At 42.8% G+C, this 24,189-nt stretch overlaps 1 pseudogene across 1 annotated transcript in view; it reads left to right on the forward strand.

Annotated features, from left to right (window-relative positions):
* Positions 1-660: 660 nt before the first annotated feature.
* The window catches only part of LOC308429696 (protein TFG-like), a 53,336-nt pseudogene continuing 29,807 nt past the window's right edge, over positions 661-24,189 (forward strand). The window contains exons 1-2 of the transcript in view: positions 661-689; positions 1,825-1,931. The product of the transcript in view is annotated as a protein TFG-like (transcript). The remainder of the gene's footprint in view (positions 690-1,824; positions 1,932-24,189) is intronic.

Here is a 24,189-nt window from a genome sequence, read left to right on the forward strand (position 1 = left end):
TTTCAAAATGAGGAGTTAGGGGGGCTGGGGGAGAGAAAAGAGGGGAGGGAGAAAAGAATAGAACAAGTCATGGTTTGAGTACTGACCAAATGAGAACAGGACGAACCATATTAGTTCAGATTCCAGACAGCACAACAAGGAAGGGCACTGGGCCAGTGTTCTCCCTCTGTGACAAGCTTAACACAGAGGGAAAGGGCTGTTCTGGCTCAGGATTTCAGTCCATTGTTTTTAGGCCTGCAACAGGGCAAAAGCATCCTGGTAGACAGGTGTGGTGGGAGAAGTCTGTCGGATTGCTGACATCCAGAAAGCAGAGAGGCAAGAAGGGCTCAGGGGTAGGATATTCAAAGGCATTCTCAATGAGTTCTTCCTCCACCCCCTGATAGCCCATTCAACCCTGCGCCCTTATCTTTCCACAGCACCAGCTGTGGACAAGCCTTTAACACTTGAGCCCTTGGGGCTGGCTTTACACTATTTTATATATAAGAATACTTCTTAAAATCGTAGTAAAATCACAGCACTTCTCTCTGCTTCTGCTGCTTTCCATCGAAACCACAAGATGGGTCAGAGTGAAAGGGATCATTATGTCATGGTAAAGAGTCGAGTCTCCACCAAGACATGCTACGTCTTAACACGTCTGTACCTAAAAATACGAAGCGCCGAATGACTGAACAGCCGAGAGGAGTAGACAAGTGAGTTTCTCTTATTGTGGGAGACAGCACTGCCTTTCTCTCAGAATGGACAAACCCAGCAGACAGGAAATCAGGCTACAGTTTTACCTAACCACCATATCATCAACCAACTGCATATAATTGCCATCTTTTAATGACCTCAGACAGCAACAGGAAGGTGCACATACTTATCAAGCATATGAAATGCAGACCAAGACATATTCTGACCATAGAACACACAGCCATAAACTTTACAGCTAGAAACCCCACCCAGGGTTCTCCCAGCCTACACAGACATTGACGATCAGCAGTAACAAAGAGAAAGATAGCATAAGAGTTACAGACTGAACAATGTACTCCTATGCAACACAAAGGAGATATCACAATAGAAAAATGTATATTGTTTTAAATATTGTGTGTCTATGTGTGTGTGTTGGGGTAGGTGCACATGAGATTAGATACCCAAGGAGGCTGGAAGGTGGCGTCAGATGCTCTAGAGCCGAAGTTAACAGGTTATGAGCGTCTGAGGGGAGCTGGTAACCAAACTCAGGTTCTCTGAAAGGGCAGTATGTTCTTGTAATGGATATGCCGTCTCTCCAGGTCGCAACATACGTTTCAAATAGGTTGAAATAAATGAGAGTACACTTAGCAGATGTTGTGAGAAGCTGAAAAGGCAGTGCTTAGAAAAACAGTAGAGCTGAGTGCGACACGAAGACAGAAAAAGATCCAACATCAGTCACCGAGGCTCCTATTTTAGGAAGCAAAGGAAAAACGTAGCGAATGAAATCCAAAGTAAGATGAATAAATTAAAAAATAAACATTATCTAGGCAACAATGGTATACAAGGCAATAGGAAAAAGTAGTTGATCTTTGGAAACATCAGTAAGGTCACTAAGCTTCCAACTAGGCTAGTTAAAAATGGAAGAGAAAGCACACAAATTACTAATGATAGAAAGAGGGGAGAGAGATGTGACTATAGGTGACAGGAACATTGAAAGTACCAACGAGGAGGCCGGAGAGATGGCTCAGCTGTTCAGGCTCACAAACAAGAGTCAGGAGGCTGGAGCGATGAATGTCTGGAGAACTGAGGATGGTTTGGGTGGTGGCACTACTCAGAGCCACTATTATCGTGATATATGTCACTATACATTTACAGTGCCGTTAAACATGCAGACTCCGTGAATGTGCCCATATGTGAGCTGCAGGTGTTGTGTGGCTGTAAGTCGGTGCAGGCTCCGGCTCTCCTACAAATATTCCAGTCAGGTGAGAGGCACTGAGAATGGGGAGGTGTGCGTGAATCAGGGTGGGGGCTGAGAAACCTCTGTACTTCTCATTCAATTTTTGTGTGAGCCTAAAATTGGTCCAAAGATAAATTCTATAAAAAACTATTTTTGGCTGATGAGAAAAACTCTAATTTGAATATACCTATGTATCTTGATATAAAAGTCAAGTAATGTTTGAAATTTTTACTTCCGTCTGTTTTTTACATCAGTTAAATGAAACTAATGGACTGAGGGGGGCAAATAAGTTAATGGGAGAGAACAGTCCCTTCAACATGCCCAATAACACTCAGTGCCAGCAAGGGACATTCCTGAAAACAATGCTTTGTATAGTCAAAACCTGGTTTCATTTCTGGTTGAGATTTTTAAGAACTTCATTTTGAATTTGTAATAAAGTTTACAACTTGACTTTTTCAAAAAAGTCAATAAACTGCAAGCACCTGTTAATAAAGGTCTTAATAATAGTAATAATAGTAATAAGTATCAAAATGGCAAAGGGAGTAATGTGAACTCATCTTTATTACAGAAAATTATTCCAATACACATCTGAAGTAGAAAGGAGAATCCTGTGACTATTATAATGTGGTAGCAGCTACAAATTTGGTAGCCACTTGAAGGACATATAAATTAAAGAAGAAAAATAATTAGTTTAGAGTCAGTTTGTTGTAAATAGAGGATAATACTTTGCAATAAAGCATTTGTATTACATTGTAAAAATTGTTTAGAGCACAGACAGTACACACTTGTATAAAACACAAACTAAGACACACACGCTCGTGCGCGAACGCGCACACACACACACACACACACACACACACACACACACACACACACTTTTGCTTACAGACCATAATGCCACCTGCTTCTGAGAAGACACAAGGTCCTGAAACCCTATGAGCCCGAGGTTTGCTGGATCATGAGACTGTCCCTGGTGACCTCATCTTGACTCAAAGCCTCTTGTTTATTTCTGGTTTTTAGACATGCCCTCGGCATAACTAAGATGCTTGGGAATATTTATCATCCTTGTTAATGTTTCCAAAGAGGACAGGATTTGCTGTTCCCTGTAGTTAGAGGGGAGCACAGGCTGGGAGCACCCGTCCTCTTCCCCATGGAAATGCTAGGCCACCTGGCACTCCCTTGGTCATGCCTTAGTAAAAGGTAGGATCATGTGTCTTGGCCAGAGAGGGTCCAGCCTGGAGTTTTGTTGGACCTGAGCCCATCCAGTGCCAGCAGCCGGGACTGGCAGCCTTGGACTTCCTTGTCATGTGGCCTCTGTAAAGTGATCTTCCTCTCTGGTTTCCGGCTGGGCGGATGCTATGCATGTGAGCTGAATAAGCAGCAAAGTCTGACTTTGGAGGGAATTCACCAGGGAGCCGAGCTCTCCAACCGGCTTCAGTCTTAAGCCTCGTAAAACACAGCTTCCTAGGAGTCCTCCTGGTCATGTACTGAGTGTGCACTGTGCCCCACATTTGAGCAACGAGTTTTGGCTGATTTTCTGGCACACTGTGAATGTTCATGGCTTCTTCCTTGTTCCTTGTCTAGGCTCTGGAGGGAAAGGGAAGCAGACGTCCAGGCCCAGACTCGGCTGCTTCTTCGTCAGACTTCACACAAACCGTTCAGAAGGGGAGGAGAAAGAGGAGGAATTAGTGAGAATTAATGAGAATGGATTTTCCTTTGGGAAGTAACCTAAATGGGTGGTGGGAACGGTTACCCGCAGTGTGGATGTACTGGTGTCATTAAGCTATATATTTTATGTAGGTACAATAGTAAATTTCATGCTCTAGATACCGACACCACAACAAAACTCCACTCAAAACAGTAGCAATGCTAAAGGGCAAGGAATAAGCATCAGCGTGTCTATACACACAGAGAGGAATGCATCTTTAACCTGGTTGTTTTTATAGATAATGGAAGAGACTATACATGTCTTGTAGTGTTACCGCGGTGATAGGCGGGTATGGTAGTGTGACATCAGACAGTCCCAGATGTGGATTTAGACTCTGCAGCTATTAGATATATAGCTTCAAGAAAGTTATCCATTTTCTTTAGCCTCAGTTTCTCGATCTTCAAAGGTATAGGATCACATTTGCTAACAATTTTAGTGAATCAACATGTAACAGGCTGTAGGATTGATCTGGCCAAGGACGGTCAAACGTTCCATCTGCATCCATGTGTCTTTACCGGCCAATGAACTGGGACCACAGTAACTCCTGTCTAAAAGGATCTTACACCATGTGTGTGTTGCTGCAGGAGTGCTGTCTGCTTTAAGGAAAACTCAGTCCACTTTGGTATTTATGTTAAAGTTTACCGCAGTAAATTGTAGGCTCACCATGAGGCCATTCCTTATTTACAAAGCCTGTGGAGAAATAATGACCTCTTGAAAATATTTATAGCTTTAGAACCCCGTCTTGCCATCTCTAACAAGACCTGCTCCTACAGAGATGGGCTGATTTTGTGTCAGTTAAGATTGCCATCCTAGGACCAGCAGCACCACAGCCCTTAGCAAAGATCGAATGTCATCCAGCTCCCCCAGAGCTGTGCAAAGCATGAGTATTCTGGGAACGTGAGAGGGCTGAGGCACCTGGAATTCAGCAGCTCTAGCCTTGAAATCCTACTTTAGTTCAAGTGAGCATCCCAAACGCTGGTCTGCGGGTCCCACTGCACAGTGAGTGCTAGGTCGTCTTTACTGGCTCATACACAGAGGTCTAGCTTTAAGATGTATTGAAGAGGGCTCTAGGTACCACTCCTATCCAACCTGTCTTGATATCTGCTGTAAAACTAGAAACAGAAAACTCCTGTGGAGAGCATCATCCGCTGCCAAGCCATCTCATCCAACATACATTCAGCTTGAGCTAGGATAGTGTTTGTACTTGAACAGTGGGTAGGGAAGAGAGTTCAGATGGAACACAGATACTTTGCTTATGTTGTATTTATTCATACATAGTTCTGTGTGTGCTATGGGTGTACATTTTAGTTTACATACACTATAAGGAGCTTTGTGAGAATCGCTTTGGTTTTCTTAAATTCTAAGCTGGAACATAGCTCACATAGAAAAGCAGGCACCATCATTGGACCGACAGTGAGACTATTGTTACAGAAGTTGGGCCCTTCGGCTTGATATGACTTCTGCTAGGCAAGGTCCCTGATTTTGAAGGTAAGGTGCACATGAGACATTCTCCCTACTGCCCAGTGGCTTCCCACTTCAGTAGGAATGACTCGGCATTTCCTGCTCACGTGTCAGTTAACTCTCCATATCTGCCTGCTGGGCCGAATGAACTCTGCCCATAGTCCAGCAGCTGCCTGCTCCGCCTTCACCTTTGACTGACAGTTCTGCTATTTAACTGGGAACTTTGCAGAAGCAGGGCCCACCTCTCTCTTGGTTTCATCAACATCTAGCACAGTGTCTGGCACACTATGAATGTTCACGGCTTCTTCCTTGTTCCTGCCCATGCACCCCCTAAAGATGGAAACCCCATGCCTATGTACCCCCTAAAAATGGAGCCCCCTGCCCATGCACCCCCTAAAGATGGAAACCCCTGCCCATACACCCCCTAAAGATGGAGTCGCCTGCCCATGCACCCCTAAAGATGGCGTCCCCTACCCATGCACCCCCTAAAAATGGAGCCCCCTGCCTATGCACCCCCTAAAGATGGAAACCCCTACCCATGCACCCCCTAAAGATGGAAACCCCATGCCCATGTACCCCCTAAAGATGAAGCCGCCTGCTCATACACCCCCTAAAGATGAAGCCCCTAGCTTCTACCTTCAATCCAGCAAACACCCGTTTTTGCACTAGCCTTGAAAGCAGCCCTGGGAGTAACAGAGGCATCATGTCTGTAAACTCCCATGTAAGGAATATATTTTTAGTACTAAGTGTTAGGAAAACATTTCTGTCCCCAGGGAGCTAGCACACTTACCCCTTTCCAATAATAAATAAAAGTTGTAGAAATCTCTTCTCTCTCTCTCTCTCTCTCTCTCTCTCTCTCTCTCTCTCTCCCCACACACATCCCCCATTCCTCCCTATTTTTCCCTCTCACCCTCTTAGTCCCAAGACCCTTTAAAAACTTTAAACTCAGTTGGTACTATTGTAACAAGAGAGTCTTGCAGCAGAATCTTCTTATGCATTTAAAGTGTTTATTCCTAAACATTTACAGAATATTATGACATACACTTATAACTCCGACTGTTGGGTAGCTGAGAAAAACTGGGAAACTGAGTCCATATTACTCATATTAAGTCCCTATCTCAAGAGCCAAACAAACAACAAGCAAAACACAATAATCAGAGAGATAACACTGTAGGCCCTGACCCTTTAACAGACCCACTGTTAACTCTCTGGAGGACGGACTTCAGAATTTGCATGTTTACAACACCACCCCAGGGATCCCTATCTTGAGTCTAAGACTCTCTGGCTCACTTTTCCCCTTTTATTGAAAATGCATTCTTTTCCTACTTAATGTATTCTGATTACAGTTTCTGCTTCCTTTGCCCCTCCCAGTTCCTCCCCGCCTCGGCGCCCCTCCAGATCGACTCCTTTTCTGTCTCTCATTAGAAAAGAACTTTTAAAAGAAAATAATAGTCTAATAAGAAAATAAAAACTATCATATGGAAGTTGGACACAACAAACAACACAAGGAGAGAGCCCAGGAGAAGGCACAAGAGTCAGAGACCCAGTCACTCAGACACGCAGGAATCTTAGAATAGAACCACAGAGCACCTGTGCAGACCTGTGCAGACCCCATGCATGCGGCTTGAGTCTCTGTGAGTTCATAGGCGCTTTGCTCATGTTCATTTAGAGGGTTTCTTTTCTTTGTGTCCTCTGTTCTCTCTGGCTCTCACACTAGTTCTGTCTCCTCTCTGGCTGGGTTCCCTGAGCTCCGAGGGATTTGATGGAGACATCTCATTTAAGGTGGAGTGTTCCAAGGTTGGTCTGTCTGTCTGTCAGACTGTCTGTCTCTCAGTCTGTCTGTCTGTCTGTCTGTCTCTTTCTGAATAATGTCTGGCTGTGTGTCTCTTGTATTTGCTTCCATGTGCTGTTGGAGAAAGATTTTCTGATGATGCTTGAATGAGGCACTTATCTATGAGTATAGCACAATGTTATTGGGAGTCTCCTCCACTTCCTCCTCTTCCTCCTCCTCCTCTTCCTCCTCCTCCTCTTCCTCCTCCTCCTCCTCCTCCTCCTCCTCTTCCTCCTCCTCCTCCTCCTCTTCCTCCTCCTCCTCCTCCTCTTCCTCCTCCTCTTTCTCCTCCTCCTCCTCTTCCTCCTTCTCCTCATCCTTCTCCACCTCCTCCTTCTCTTCTTCTTCCTCCTCCTCCTTCTTCTCCTCTTCCCCCTTTTCCTCCTCTTCCCCCCTTTCCTCCTCTTTCCCCTTTTCTTCCTCCTCTTCCTCCTTCTTTTCTTCCTCCTCCTCCTTCTTCAAGACCAGTAGTATTTAGTTTTACTCTAGGCCTCTGGGCTGTGTAGTCTTGGGTTCTTGGTCATCCAAACGGTATCAGGTATAGGTTCTATCTTCTGGAGTGGAGTCAAATCAGCCTTTCATAGTCGTCAAAGGGTTTGTGGCTGTGTTTATGTTTCTCTTTTTTGGTGGCATACCCTGGCTCATTTTTTTAAAAAAGTAATTGTTAGTTGAACATTTTATTCATGTACACAGTGAATTTTGGTCTCCTTCATCCTCTACTCTCTGGTTCACTACCCTACACCCTTCATGCTGTGGTTTTCATCTTCCACCATCCACTTCACTACCCTACACCCCTCGTATCCTGTCTCCATTCCATGTACTTTCCCGGCCTAGAACTCATTATGTAGACCAGGCTGGCTTCAAACTCACAGAGCTCTGCCCGCCTCTGCCTTGAACATGGGGATTAAAGATGTGAGCCAGCACACCATTTTAACTGACTTGAACTTTTAGGAGTCTGGTGTGGGTAACTGCAGCTTCGTGAGCTGACATGTACCACAGCCGTGTCGAGTCCGGATGGCAGCATATCATGGTGTGTCAGCTCTTATTTCATCCTTCTCCAAGACCTTTCTCGAGACTTGGGGTGAGAGCTTTAATAGAGCCACCATGGCTAAGCACCGACTCACCCACTCTCTGCTCTTTCATCTGGCTCATTTTATCTACATGATAAGATTTGGTTTAAAGTTATATATATGGGGGGATATCTGCATGTGAGTACAGATAAACTTAGAGGCTGTTGGGTCCCCTAGAGGAGGAGCTACAAGCATTGTGAGCTATGAAAGCAATGTGGTTGTTAGTAAATGATACTCAGGTTCCCTGCAAGAACAGAACTTCTTTGGACCACTGAGTCTTCTTGCCAGCCCCAAGTGCTAATTTTTTATAAGAGCATCAATATTCTTCCTGGAAAAAAATGGGATTCAGAAAAACGGTATAGTGTAAGAACATACCTCTCATCATAGAATGAGGATGGCCTCCAGACAGTGTTATCAACATTATTAAGATAATTAATGTATATTCTTTATTTCTTACTTGACCTTTACTGATGTGTATGGAAATGGTTTTCTGTCAAGATGCATGTTCTGAGATAACTAGTACCTTTTTCATAAAGTGGATATGATAAATCAAAAGATTGGGTTTTAAGTGTTAGAAATAAATAAATAAATAAATATATATATATATATATAATATGTATTTTTATAATATACATTATTAGTAATATATACTATATAGAGCAAAATTTATTATATAATTATTAAATATAGTATTATACTATTTTATAGAGCAGAATATATATTAGTAATCATACAGACATTGTTTGTTGAAGGCTGTTATGCCAGAAACCATGCATTGTTGGGTAGACCTCATCTGTGACAAACGTAACTGAATCCTGCATTCAGGTTGTTGTGGTTTACTGTGAAGTACATAAAATGCTTTAGATCTGCTCACAGCAACTGGCAGAGCCACAGGCACAGGCCACGCAGAGGAAACGTCTTCTTATTAGCCACAGTGAGTTCAGAGACCAAGAACGCCACTCCTCGGGGAAGGAATCATTTGTGCTCACAGCCAGCCAGCCTTCGGAGAGTCCTGTGCTGTTCTGCTGGTGGCATTTTCTTCTCTCTCTCAACTACGCTCTTAGTTCTGCCTCTTACACAGTGTTCTCACTTTGCTGATCCTTTCCACACAAGCATCTAGCGGTTCTCAGCCTTCCTAATGCTGCCACCCTGTAATACAGTTCATCATGTTGTGGTGATCCCAGCTATAAAATTACTTTGGCTGGTACTTCATAACTGCAATGTGCTACTGTGATGAATCGAAATGTGAATATCTGATATGTTGGACACCTGATATGTGACCCCGTGAAAGGGTCGTTGAGGGCAAAGGGGTCACGACTCACAGGCTGAGAGCTGCTGTTCTGAAAGATTGGCCAGCTGTTCTCTTCAGGATCACCGGGCTCACATAAAGTCTGTGTGAGCAAAGTCCCACTCCATGCTGGCTCAGAGGGAACAGAGGACTGAGCACCCCACTCTACCCAGCCTACAATCACTTTGGTATGCCGGCTGCATGGAGAACACAGCAGGCCGAGCAGTGAACCAGCTGCAGCCTACATCAGTGTTCGGAGCAGGGGGACTCTGGAGTCCTGGAGACAAAAGGAACTCTAGATACAGAGAGAATTTCCAGCCACTATAAATCCCCAGAATGATCCTTGAATCTTACTTGTAGCTCAAAGGTCCGATCCATTTGCATAGTACCTCATGTGCAGCGTTCAACTGTGTCCTCCATTTCTGAGACCCGAGAGCACCTGCCAACAGTTCCCACACTTTGGTATTTCCTGCTCTTTAAAACAAGTCCAGGTGTCTATTTATTTGTGTGTGCATGTATCTGTGTGTGTTTGTTCATGTTCATGCCCTGGGGCATGTGTGGGGGTCAGAGAATATGTATGGATTGGTTCCCTTTCTGTACCACCTAAGTCCCAGGGATTAAGTTTAGGTCATCAAGTTCAGCAGCAAACACTTTTACATCTCATCAGCCTCACTGAGTTACCTCATTCTACTGGGTGAAAAAATCACATCTTATTATAATTTGCTTTTTATTCCCTTGGTGACCCATGCTACCAAGTATACTATCTGTGTTTGTTTGTTTTTGTGGCATCATGATTTAACCTGGAACTTTGCACATGTGCAAAAATCTCTCTAACACAGAACGGTATCTCCAACCCTTCCATCATGTAAAAAATTTAAACTTAATTTATTTTATTTATGTTATTTATTGTTATAGGGGAGCACACACAGGCCATGGTGTCCTTGTGAAGGTCAGAGGACAACTTTGTGGGATTCTTGTTCTCCTTTCATTTTTATGTGAGGTCCAGGGATTAAATTTAAGACATCTGTCTTATGTGACAAGCACTTTTAGCCCCTGAGCCTCTCACCAGCCAGTCATTTTCAGTTTTTGAGATGTTCACTAAGTTACTTCGGTGATGTTGAACTCACTTTGGAGTCCAAGTGGGTTGTGAACTTGGGGTCTTCCCGCCTAAGCCTGCTGAGCAGGTAGGAACCTGCCCCATCAGGCCTGGCTGTTGAGGATGCTTTCATGGCTATCTTCTTTTAAACATTTTAGTGACCTTTGAAAAATGTGTAGTGTATGTGCTTGTGTGTATGCCATGTGCCTGTAGGGACTGGAAAAGGCCAGGATGGTGTTGGATTCTCTGCAGTTGGAGTTATAGCCTGTTGTGAGTGCTGGGTGCTGGGAACTGAACTCAGGTCCTCTGCAGGAGTAGCAAATACTCTGAGACCATCTCTCTGGCCATCATTTTTAGAGGAATTTTATTTTTGTCTTTTGCCCAATTTTTAATTTGGTTGTTGGGTTGCAGGATGTTTTTCTTTATTCTAATAGTAAACAGCATGTTAAAATGTACAGTTGTTTACAAATTTTCCATTAGAGCAAATGCTGACTGCATCATAGATGTTCTTGTCTATTTCTATACTCTAAAGGACCTTACTTTAGCTCTTATGCTTTGTATTTAAGGAACCATGAAGCAGTGTGTTGAGTGTAGCTTTTGCTACCCAACCTAAGCTCCAGGACAAACCATGCTATCAGCTCCCACTCAGAGAATAAAGGGTCTGTAGATGAAAACAGAGGCACATACAGTGATTCAGTTTCAACTTTACCTTTTTGGCACAATTGCTAGGCAGTACTTTTCTCCCACCTGAAGAAGTGTGCCCTTGTCACTACTCTGAGCTCAGAACCTCTCCATGCACCCTCAACTTTAGTTGTTCAGTTACATCTAGTCCCAGCTAAACACCCCCAACTGCCTGCCTGTAGGAGTGGCCTGTGGCTATTCCATCTGAGATCTCACATGGCTGGTCTCCTTTTCTCTGTGATCGAGCTCCTCTCCTCCCCTCACCCTCCCCTCCCCTCTCCTCTCCTCTCTTCTCTTTTCTCTCCTTGTGTCCATCTCTTGCCTGCTGGGAACCAGAAGTCCTGCCTATTCTTTCTGCCCAACAATTGGCACATGACTTCTTTATTGACAGATCAAGAACCAGTATGGGAACAGGACCTTAGCATCAGAACCATCCCTACAGCAGTGCACATGTCTTTGTTTTAGCTCATAAACCAATGCAGTCTATCAGATGCTACCCATAAGTGAAGTGTGAGAAGATAAATGTTGTCCAGTTTTCCATTAAAAACTAGATTGTGGAAATGGGACTATGCCTGTGTATAACGACTAGAGAGTGAATGGACACATGAGTCTGGAGATCGGCTATGGGTTGTGTGAATTCTACAGGAGTATGAGCAAGCTTCAGGATCAACTAGAAATTTCCAAGTAGTACAAAGTATATTTCTGCAGCTCCCAGGTCTGGCTCTAGGCCAGTAACATGATCTCCTGAATTTGCAACCAAGTGGCCTGGACTCCTGGCGCAAGCATGTGACAGGTAGGCATGCATTTGTCCTGCATCCTATGCTTGCCCCAAACCCACTAACCTCAAGAATCTCCTTCCACTTCCTCACACACGAGTGTCTTCACTCCCCTAACTCTAAAGGTAGAAGTGAGAGGAAGGCATCATTTGAAGGGTCTTGAAATTTTCATAAAAAGTCTCCAAACATTGAAAATCAGTTCATTTCTGGAAAATAACACACTCACCATTTTAATTTTCAATCCAATCCTGGAAGGTTTTTTTTTTTTTTCCTCTAGGAAAAGAGCTACTTTCAAGCCACTCCTATGTATAAATAGGTTTTAGTCTTAAGCATTCACAGAACACATCAGAAACTATACAAGGAAGGCTGATGGTGGTACATGTCTATAATCTCAGTGTTGAGGAGGTTGGGATAGGAGGATCATCACTGCAGGGCCAGTCCATGCCAACAAGAGCACAAGGCTGACCTTAAATTATGTATATATATATTTGATAGAACTTGGTCAACAGTTTGACATATTTCTATATGACCTGTTTTTACAGAGCTGTCCAAACAATGATTGAGGAAAGAATTGTTTTGCCAAGATACAGAGATAAAGCAACCTCCGAGGGAGGAAGTTCACAGAACGGTTTACTTTCACTATAAGGATTGTGTCCAGCCTGGATTACTCAGTGGGGTTTTTCTCATATCACACTGGCCTGCACAATCCTTTTCTTCTGGGGGTGCTGGTTGTTGGGACCCTGCCCCATAGAGCAGGCTCCACAAAGGTCTGCAGAAAACTTAGGAAATTTTTCTGGAGGAAGTGGAGAGTAGAAATTCACTTCCCTGAGCTTGGATAAAGCCAAAGGGGGTAATTTGGTTTCTTCTTCAACCAAGAGTTGGTTGAAAATGCCTGATTGCCCCCAAAGGTCAGCCTTCAACCTTCTGCCGTGAGAGGAAAACAGCACCTTCAAGTTACAGGCTTTCTGATGACAGACTGCTGGGATCCAGAGACTCCGCTGAGCCTTATCCCTACCCAGACCTTTAATCAAGAGTTGTCAGCCATCGCTACAACCACGTTCTTATCCCAAGAGAGGAAGCAGCTTCTGCAGGCTGAGGCCCTGCTCACCATCTAGATGTTTGAAATCGTGAAATGTAACTGCATTGTGACATGTCAATTAGTGCTTTGCCTTTTTGGTCCCTACTTCTCAGAGGGACATAGTCATTGAAATTGTTTGTCATTCTGTGGCAGGAAGGGATGAAGGCTGGTGGGTAGATGTTTTTCTGGTTGTTTATATTCTGAAACCTCTCCTTTCCTCAAGAAGCTTCCTTCATCTGTCCACGTCTGAAAGATCTGCTTTGAACTTCAAAAATGGGTTAAGAGGAGGAAGCGCTGAAAGGGTGCAGTTATTTCTGAGATAATTTATTCTCTAGATGCTGAGGATCTGGGGCATTACTCATGCTGACTGAATGGCTGCGCTTTGGTGAGTTTCAATACTCCTATTCTTGTGACAATTATACAGATCACACTCAGAGAAGTGTGTACAAAGATGGGTAAATGTAGGATTTTCAATATAGACCTGTATTTCTACCTCACTGAAAAGTTGGTCAAATGAATAAAGGTAATATATTTTTATTCAAGTCTAGTGAAATGGGCTTGTAACCCCAGATCCCTGGAAGGCTGGGGCAGAAGGAGCAAGTTCAAGGCCAATCTAAACAACTTATCTCAAATTTGGGGGGTGGATTTGGGATATAAACACATAAATCAGTGGTAGGGAGCTCACCTAATATGCATTGGCCCTAGATTCAATACCTAGCACTCAAAACAAAACAAAGCTCATTTTTGTTTGTTTTTGAAGAATATCAAATCAGCAAAGTAATTGGAAACAGCATGTTAGTTAGGGTTTCCATTGCTGTGAAGAGACACCATGACCAAGGCAACTCTTATAAAGGGCAATATTTAATTGGGGCTGGCTTACAGGTTCAGAGGTTTAGTCCATTATCATCATGGTTGGAAGCATAGCGGTGTACATGCAAATAATGGTGCTAGAGGACCAGAGAGTTCTACATCTCGATTCAAATATAACCAAAAGGAGACTGAATATGTTTAAGACTGGACATAGCTTGAGCATTTAAGGCCTCAGAACCCCTTCTCCACAGTGACACACTTCCTCTAACAAGGCCACACCTTCTAATAGTGCCACTCCTAAAGGCTAGGGATTTACACACGTGATTCTATGGGGTGGGGGGGTGGGCATTACTATATTAGCCCCTATGGGATGATTTGTCTAAGACCTGAGTCTAAGTCCATTGACTTCTATCAGATGCAGTAGGCCTGGGGTTCTTGAAGGTGAACATAATACAGATCATAATTATCCCAGATGGGTGAATATTTAGGCTCATAGGGTTTCTTCTAAAGCAGATGGTTCTCAACATTCCCATTTCTACTTCATAATTTTGCTACTGTTATAAACTGAAATGTGAATATCTACTATGCAGTATATCTGACATGTGGCCCCTGTGAAAAGGTTGAAACCCCAAAGGGATCCAGACCCACAGGTTGAGAATCACTGCTCTAAAGACATCTTAGACAGATGCCCTGCCCCTCCCTGTTCCTTTGCAAACAATCAAAGGTACAGACCTGTTGAGTGAGCAGACTGCTGTCACAGACAGCTGTATTCTTTGCTCTCTGCTGCTGTAATCAAATACCTAAGGAGAAACAACAGACAAGATAAATGGTGTCTGCAAATGCCAGAGAGGGTGCCAAACACTCAAATACAGGCAGTCACAGGCACCCTGACTTAGGTGCCAGGAACTGAACTTGTGTGTTTTTCAAGAGCATCAAGTGTTCTTAACCACCGAGCCATCTCTCTAGCCCACAGTGTTAAACAGAACAATGAAGTGTGGAAAGATAGCCCTCGAGGGTTGATTTGGAGTTAAGATTTCAAGGGTCATAAATGGCAGGAGAAGCTTTTCAGCCATGTGGGCAGTACCACGTGACTAGTGACATCAGCGAGGGTTTGATGAGTGCTTTCTCATTTGTTATTCCACTGGGCTCTGAGGGAGGGGTAATTGGTATTTCTACAGAGATTAAGAGGTTTTCCAGGTCTGCTAAGTGCTAGCAATCAAGACCCTTGAAGCTGCAATACCTAAGCCTTTTCATGTGATTTGCAAGCTTCTAAACCACGAAGTCCTGGGGGGATTACAAGTCACCATGGGAAACGATGAAGAGCAGAGCATTTTCTGTGGGAGAAAATTCTGTTAGCACGGGCTGGAATGAGCCATTCTCAATAAGAGCTAAGCTCTAAGGAATGGCTGTTTGGAGAAGTAAAGCAGCAATTTATTTCCTGATACTGAAAGCACTACACGTAACAGAAAACTCTTTAAACTGGGGAAGGAAACAAAACAATGTTTGGTTTGGCAACAAAAAGGGCATTACCATGTTGGTGCATTTCTGTCAAGTCTTTGCCATCACCTACAAATCTACAGCTCGACAGTCCCTACTCATGTGTCCCATCTAACCTGTCTTAGCCCTGTGTCTTCTAACATCACAAGCCTGCTTGCTGCCTCCCAGGCCTCAGTGGGCCCTCATCATAGATGCTCTCACCCTGTAATCTGTCTCCCCTGGCTCCTGCTTCCACACTCACTCCCAACACTGCAGGCACCGCTGTTTTTCTAACAGAGAACCTGCTTCACTGCCTTGGATGGCTTCCCAGGTCATCAGGATAACGCACTAACACCACAGCTTCCAAAGCCCTTCACCTCCTGCCTCCGGTTTCTGTCTCTCAAGCCCTCAAACTCTCCTCACCTCAAGTCACACCCTGTCTCTCACACCCAAGGGCTACTCCTTCAGCCATAGTCTCTCTTGGGTTATCTGGTTATCTCCATGGCAGTGATACGCTAAATCCTCAGGGAAGCTTCCTTATCCTCTTCCTATAAGTGCCAAGATCAGAGAGACTCCTGGAACTGTTGCAAGTCCTCCTGTGGTGGGTGACTCTAGTCTCGCTGAGATATCATTTTAACTACCAGCCACCAGATTATGAACTTTGAAGGCAGGATCCTTATCCTTCCCAATCCTTGTGTCATACTCTACAAACTGAGCAAAGTCTGGAAGGCCACAGAAGTGACTAGATGTCTGTGGATTGTGGATTGTCCAACATAGCAATCTATGCCACCCTCTCCGCCATGTGAAATGTTTAATACATTGGAAATGTCTTACAGTTCTACACTTTCTATGCTAAAATCAATAATATCTGTGGAAGTAACTGCCTAGTTTTTGTTTGATACAGGGTCATGCTATTTAGCCCTTGCCATCCTGATACTGGCTTTGCACAGCTCAGGCTGGTGTCAATATTTTGGCAATGCTCCTGCCTCCCCACCTTCCAAGAACTGGGATTACAGGCACGTGTCGCCACGCCTAGCTCCTTCCTTTCTCTTTGGTGATAACCCCTTGAATCTTTATCACCCCTCACTGTACGTCTGTAGTTCCAGAGACACGCTGGCTGCTTGTTTTGAGACATCTTTGTACCTGTTTATAAATCAGATTTACAGTATTGATTTTCACATTTTTTTTCCTTTTGATTGGATTAGATTTTTGCAGTGGGTTCTTACTGTGTAACTAAACTCCAACTCTGCAACCTCCTCTTCTTGAGTTCTGGGATCACAGAAGTACACTACCATGTGACCCCTTGGATCTTTAAAGAGAGTTTGCATTTCAACATTGAGTATTATGTGTGAGATCGCTTTTGACTGTTACTCTTCACCAGTTTAGGAAAATTACCATTGAATCTCAGTTTGCTAAATTCCTTCTTTATGACATCTAAATGAATGGTAGGCAGGCTTTACCTGGTGCCTTCCTTCACCTGTGTGGCTTGAGTTACCTTTGTCAAATATTTAAATATTCTTACTTCCTTGAAACTCATTGTGTTGGGGTATTGCTTAACACATTGGTAATTTGACCTACTGACTCTATTAAGTATAATTAAGTCTGTCCGGTAGTAAACCTGGTGCATATTTTTTTTTCTATCACTGTCCTTGCCTGGCTCTGATTTCTCAAGTTTGAGTAACTTCATCAGATGAGTTGGAGACCTTTCTCTTCCATGTCTTCTCTAAGACAGGTTGCATATGATAGGGACAGTCTGTTCCCTAAGCATCTGCTAGGACAAACTCACACAACTGCTCAATCTGTATTATGCATCTATCAGTTAATTAAAAACAATTCATAGTTTCCTTCAATGTGCCTGTGCCCTTATACCTCTGTGGTTTTGTGGGGACTCCTAATTTGTCCTTTACATTTCAAATTCCGTTCTCAACACTTTAGATCCCTAGAGTACCCAAAATAATTATGTTACTGTGTATAATGTTGTATTATCTTCTTCATACAATGTCATTTTTATCTCAGCCCACAGCAGTATCTGTTGGCTTATATAGATGTTTGTGTTGGTGTTACTGCTGATTTTCAGACAATGTCTCATCTTATGGTTTACGCCAGCCTGGAGTTGGCTTCTAGCTCACAATAATCCACTTGCCTCAATCTTTCAAGTTCTGGAATTAGAGATGTTATAAAATCTCATGCATCGAGAGGGTAGCTTTGGCCAGCCTGAGCCAAGGTACACCCCTGAGAAATTATGCCATACAAGAGATCTGGTGAGAAAGGTGTTTGCTGGGGGTGTGGGAGGGAGGACCTGGGAAGGAGTAGAGGCAGCAGAGTCATGAGGGAACAGAGGGGACCTACACCGAGAATGGAGAGAGGAAGAGAAAGCCTGGGACAGACAGAGCTGAGATGGCATGTGGTCCTTTTTATTCTGAGCACACCTGAGCACCTGGTGACAGCAGCTGATGATGGAAGCAATTGCCAGGTCCCCAAGAGCAGGCCAGCGGGCTGCCTGCCCAGACACTATACCACAAAGGATTTCTAATGAGATCTGTGCTGCTATGTTGCCCAGACTGACTTTGAAATTCCTATGCCCCTGCCTCAGCATCCCCAGTGGCTAGGATTACAAATATGTACCACTAGGCCCAGCTCCATATTATTGCGCAAAGCTAATATTTTCTTATAGTTCATATCACAAAGAAGTTATTTTCCAAGTGTATTTTGGACAATTATCTTGTAAAATTTCCTAAGTGTGTATGTTGAGTATCTCCAAAGCTATGCTCTCCTTTTCTTATCTTTCTTCAACATTTGTGATCATTTATTGCTGTTCTGTTTATTTATTCTTAAACAAGAGGAACTAAGACTGTGTTTATGTTATTGCTTACCAAATGCCTGGATATTTGTTATTTTGTAAGCACTAGAAAACATACTCACGTATATTAGTTTTCTGTTACCAAAGAGAATCAACAAGGAGAATAATGATTAATTTTGGCTCATGGTTTCAGTACACAGCTTTCAGGCCTGTGGTGAGGCTGACCTTTGAGGCTTACCTTATGACAGCAACAAAATAGAATACAGAGAGAAAACGTGATGGCACCTCTCAACTTAATGAGGCAATTCAAATGGGAAATGTCCCCATAGACTCTGTGACTTGAATAGTACAAATGCTGGGCTGAGCTGGCCTAGAAAACTCACTTCAGAGACTAAAGCTTTAACAACAAAAGCTTTATTTTCTGAGCACTTAAGGTGGCCGTGGGCTTAAGATCTGAACCTCATCTTCAAGGTTGCCTTTTTTTAAAAAATTAGGTACTTTCTGTATTTACATTTTAAATGTTATCTTCTTTGCCCCACCCTGCTCCCATCCCCCACTTCACTTGTCTCCACAAAGGTGCACTCCCTCCTAATCACCCTCTCCACCTTGGTGCGTTGGCATTCGCCTACATTGGGAGAACGTGCCCTTCCTGGACCAAAGGCCTCTTCTAATGCCAGGCACTGCTATTCTCTGCTGCATCCGTAGCTGGAGCCATGGGTGTCTCCATGTGTGCTCAATGGTTGTTGTTTTAGTCCATGGGAGTTGTGGAAGGTTTGGTTGGTTGATAATGTTCTTCACATGAGGTTGCAACCTTTTTTAGCTCCTTCAGTCCTTTCTTTCACACCCTCATTGGAGTCCCCATGTTCAGTACAATGGTTAGTACAAGCATGCTCAGCTGTATCTATATGACTCTGGCAGAGCCCCCGAGGAGGCATCCATATCTGGTTCCTGCCAATAAGTACTTCTTGGCATCAGCAATAGTGCTTGGGGTTGGTGGCTGCATATGGGATGGATCCCAAGGTGAGGCAGTCTCTGAACAATCTGTTCTTCAATCCCTGCTCCTCCATTTGACCTGGTATTTCCTAAAGTGAGTATTTTGTTCTCCCTTCTAAAAAGGACTGAGGGATGTACATTCTGGGCTTCCTTCTCTTTGAGCTTCATAAGGTCTGTGAATTGCTTCTTGAGTATTCAGAGCTTTGTGGGCTAGTATCCACTTATCAGTGAGTGTGTGCCATGTGTGTTCTTTTATGACTAGTTTACCTCACTCAGGATGATAGTCTCTAGTTTCATCCATTTGCCTAGAGTTTCACAAAGTCATTGTTTTCAATAGCTGACTAGTACTCCATAGTGTAAATGTACCACAATTTTGGTATCCATTCCTTTGTTGAAGGACATCTGGGTTCTTTCCAGCTTCTGGCTGTTATAAATAAGGCTGCTATGAACATGGTGGAGCATGTGTCCTTGTTAGATGTTGGTGCATCTTTTGGGTATATGCCCAGGAGTGGTGTAGCTGGGTCTTTAGGTAGTACTATGTCCAATTTTCTGAGAAACCACCAGACTGATTTCACGAGTGGTGTACCAGCTTACAGCCCCACCAACAATGGAGGAGTGTTCCTCTTTCTCCACATCCTTACCAGCATCTGCTGTCACCTGAGGTTTTTGATCTTAGCCATTCTGACTGGTGTGAGGTGGAATCTCAGGGATGTTTTGATTTGCATTTCCCTAAGAAAGTGAATGATCTATATGACAAGAACTTCAAATCTCTGAGAAAGTAAATTGAAGATCTCAGAAGATGGAAAGATCTCCCATGTTCATGGATTAGAAGGATCAACATAATGAAAATGACCATCTTGCCAAAAGCAATCTACAGATTCAATGCAATTCCCATCAAAATTCCAACTTAATTCTTCATAGAGTTGGAAAGAGCAATTTGCAAATTCATCTGGAGTAACAAAAACCTAGGATATCAAAAACTATTCTCAACAATAAAATAACTTCCAGGGGAATGACCATCATTGTCCTCAAGCTATATTGCAAATCAACTGTGATAAAAACCACATGGTATTGGTGCAGAAATAGACAGGTAGACCAATGGAACAGAATTGAAGACCCAGAAATGAACCCACACACCTATGGTCATTTGATCTTGACAAAGGAGCTAAATACATTCAATGGAAAAAGGACAGTCTCTTCAACAAATGGTGTTGGCTCAACTGGCAGTCAGCATGCAGAAGAATGCAAATCGATCCATTCTTATCTCTTGTATAAAACTCAAGTTCAAGAAGATCAAAGACCTCCACATAAGACCAGGTACACTGAAACTATTAGAAGAGAAAGTGGGGAAGAGCTTCAAACACATGGGCACAGGTGGAAATTTCCTGAACAGAATGCTAATGGCTTTTGTTCTAAGAGCAAGAATCGACAGATTGGACCTCATGAAATTGCAAAGTTTCTGTCAAGTACACTATCAAGAAGACAAAATGGCAGCCAACAAACTGAGAAAGGATCTTTACCAATCCTACAACTGATAGAGGGCTAGTATCCAGTATATACAAAGTACTCAAAAAATTAGACTCCAGAGAATCAAACAATCTTATGAAAAAATGGGGTAAAGAGCTAAACAAAGAATGTGTAACTGAGAAATACCAAATGGCCAAGAAGTACCTAAAGAAATTCTCATTAACATTTTAAAAAGTGAAACTGCAGAAGAGGCAGGGTTTGGTAAGCTGCTGTTTTATCTAATTGTATTTTGGTATTATTGGTTAAACAGGAGAGTACTCGTTGGAGACTGGGCCTTATCCAGGACACCTGGCTTCCAGGTACTTAGTTCATTCTTCTAAACATTAGGTCCATGTATGCTTATACTTTTAAAACCCTACTTTAATAAGTGTATTTAAATGCTTTCACCTCCCTTCTAGGCCATAACCCACCAGAGGTAGTGAAAAGGAAAGGTTAATAGGACAAAAAAAAAAGTAAACCTGTTTAGAAATACTTCATTGGGGCAAATCTAATCTGTCTTGTCAGGATATCAGCAGTTTAATTTAGTTTAGCTTAGTTTAGTTCATATGAATCAGCAATGGTAGCTTGATTCACTTGCAAACATCATTCATTAACAATGGCAGTTTGATCCAGAACTAACAACGCTCTGCCAATCAGCCCAAGTCTGCAAGAAGGAAAGTGGCAAGAAACTGCTGGAATCCCACCAGAAGTGTATTTTGGTGTATTTTTCTCTAAGACGTCACAAAAAATGATGATCAGTCAAGAAGGCTATGTGAACAAATACCACACAGTGTCATCAACGCCCAAAAAAGACCATCAAAAGGTGGCAAGGAGAACCAATGCAACACTCTTGTCCACTGCTGGGTTATACCTATACCCTATCCAAATACCACACGTCCTCTCAATCACCCGCTCCAGTAAAACATCACATTCCCTCCCACAAGATGGCTTCCAGAAAACCACCCCATGTCTGTTCTCAGCAAAACATCCTCCCATGTCTGCTTCAGCAAAAATATCCTCTCATAAGACAGTTTTCAGAAAAATATCACACGACACAACTGAATCTCCAAAGAAACCTGAAATTTCCACTTCAGGTCCAGAGCTTGGAGTAATAAGGGGGCAAAGGAGAAGGTGAGTTGCATGTAGTTAATTAGGGCACAACAGGCAATTGGTTGTTGTTGGTATCAGGAACTGGCCTTATGGTTGGTTACAGATCACCTCTGAACACAGAGATGATGTAATGTCACCCATAGGTGACAGGAACCTGTGCATCTGTTGCCATGGCAATTGCCATACATTCCCAGTGTCCATTTGATTTACCTCTCACATTTACCTGCAAGTGGTTATGTCACAGCATAAATAAAAGGCAGACCCTTCCTGACCTTCCCTTCTTCTGTCTCTTTACTCCTTTTGTTTCCGTTGCCCCCCCCCCCGACCCCCTTCTTCAACAATAAACCTCTCTCAGGTGGAACTGCATTAACCAGGTATGGTCTATCCAGACAAGAGCCAAGATTCTATCAAACAGTTATGTATTTTTACAACTTATACATCTTGGTTTAGATAACAGCAAATTTTTAACTTTATTTTAAAAAACAAAGATAAATGTACAGATTTTTAAGCATTTTTGCATAAAAGCATACAAATACATTTTTATAAGGTTGTAATTAAGTATTTGTGGGTACATATACATACACATATGTACATATGTAACAATAATATAGGAAAAGAGGTTATTAATTTGAGGAGATAGGAGAGAAACTGGGAGGGGCTGTAGGAAGGAGAGGGGGATGTGATACAGTTCTATTTTAATGAAAATATATTCTTTTTTTTTTCTTTTTTTCTTGATCTCCACACAGTCTGTGGGTTGTTTCTGGGGTGTTCAGAGCTTTCTGGGGTTAGTATAACATTATCAGTGACTGCATATTATGTCTGTTCTTTTGTGACTGGGTTATCTCACTCAAGATGATATTCTCTAGATGCATCCATTTTCTTAAGAATTTCGTTAGGCCATTGCTTCTGATAGCTGAGTAGTACTCCATTGTGTAAAAGTACCACAATTTTTATATCCATTCATCTACTGAAGGACATCTGGGTTCTTTCCAGCTTCTGGCTATTATAAATAGAGCTGCTATGAACATTGTGGTGCATGTATCTTTGTTGTATGTTGGAGCATCTCTGGAGTAAATGCCCAGAAGTGGAATAACTGGGTCTTCAGGTAGGACTATGTCCATTTTTCTGAGGAACTGCCAGACTGATTTCCAGAGTGGTTGTACTAGTTTACAACCCCACCAGCAGTGGAGAAGTGTTCCTCTTTCTCCACAACCTCACCAGCATCTGTTGTCATCTGAGTTTTGGATCTTGGCCAATCTGACTGGTGTGAGGTGGAATCTCAGGGTTGTTTTGATTTGCATTTCCCTGATGGCTAAGGATGTTGGGCACTTCATTAGATGTTTCTCAGCCATTCCATATGCCTCGATTGAGAAATTTTTGTTTAAGTCTGTACCCCATTTTTAATAGGGTTGTTTGATTCTCTGGTATCTCTCTTTTTGAGTTCTTTGTATACCTTGGATATTAGGCCTCTATCTGATGTGGGGTTGGTAAATATCTTTTCCCACTCTGATGGCTGCCATTTTGTTTTCATGATAGTGTCTTTAGCCTTACAGAAACTTTGCAGTCTCATTAAGTCCCATTTGTTAATCTTTGACCTTAGAGCTTGAGCCATTGGTGTTTTGTTCAGAAAATTTTCTCCTGTGCCTATGTGTTCTAAGGTTTTCCCTACTTTCTCTTCTAATAGTTTCAGTGTACCTAGTTTAATGTGGCGATCTTTGATCCACTTGTACTTGAGCTTTGTACAAGGAGATAAGAAAGGGTCTATTTTCATTCTTCTGCATGCTGAGTGCCAGTTGGACCAACACCATTTGTTGAATAGGCTGTCCTTTTTCCATTGAATGTTTATAGCTCCTTTGTGAAAAATCATGTGACCATTTACGTGAGGGCTCATATCTGGATCTTCTATTCTATTCCATTGATCCACGTACCTATTTCTGTACCAGTACCATGCAGTTTTCAGCACAATTGCCTTGTAATATAGCTTGAGGTCAGGGATAGTGATTCCCACAGATGTTTTCTTGTTGTTGAGGATGAATTTTGCTATTCTAGGTCTTTGTTATTCCTGATGAAATTGCACAGCAATTTTTATATTCCTTACCGGTTGACAGACCATTAAGAAAACATTTAGAGAAGTGAGAGGGGTGTTTGTTCCTAGGCCTGGGATCATGAACTTGATTGATCCTTCCAGGAAGATGGAGAGGCTGTTCTTTGATATGTCGGCAGTCAGACAACTGTTTATAATAGAAGCTGTTCAGTTATAGGAAGTCTGCCCTAGGGCCTGGAATCTTGAATTTAGTTTCTCCCTATGATTAAATGGAGTCTGGAAGTGAAATGGTAGTACTTAGAATAAGCTTCATTTGCTTGTTCCTGACAAGTGTCTCCAGTTTGTACTCTTGTATAGGGAGGAGGTTTAAGAAATATGGCCTTATTACAAAAAGAATGTCACTGGGAGTGGGCTTTAAGTGTCTACTGTCTTGCCCACCTCCTTTTTCCTCTTTCTGCTTAGTGCTTACAGTAAGGATGTGAGCTCTCAGTTTCCTGCTCCTGCTGCCATTCCTGGGACTTGCTGCAATGACTCCCTGCCAGGATGGATTAGATG

The sequence above is a fragment of the Micromys minutus genome, assembly GCF_963924665.1.
Source record: "Micromys minutus genome assembly, chromosome: 14".
Taxonomy (NCBI): Eukaryota; Metazoa; Chordata; class Mammalia; order Rodentia; family Muridae; genus Micromys; species Micromys minutus.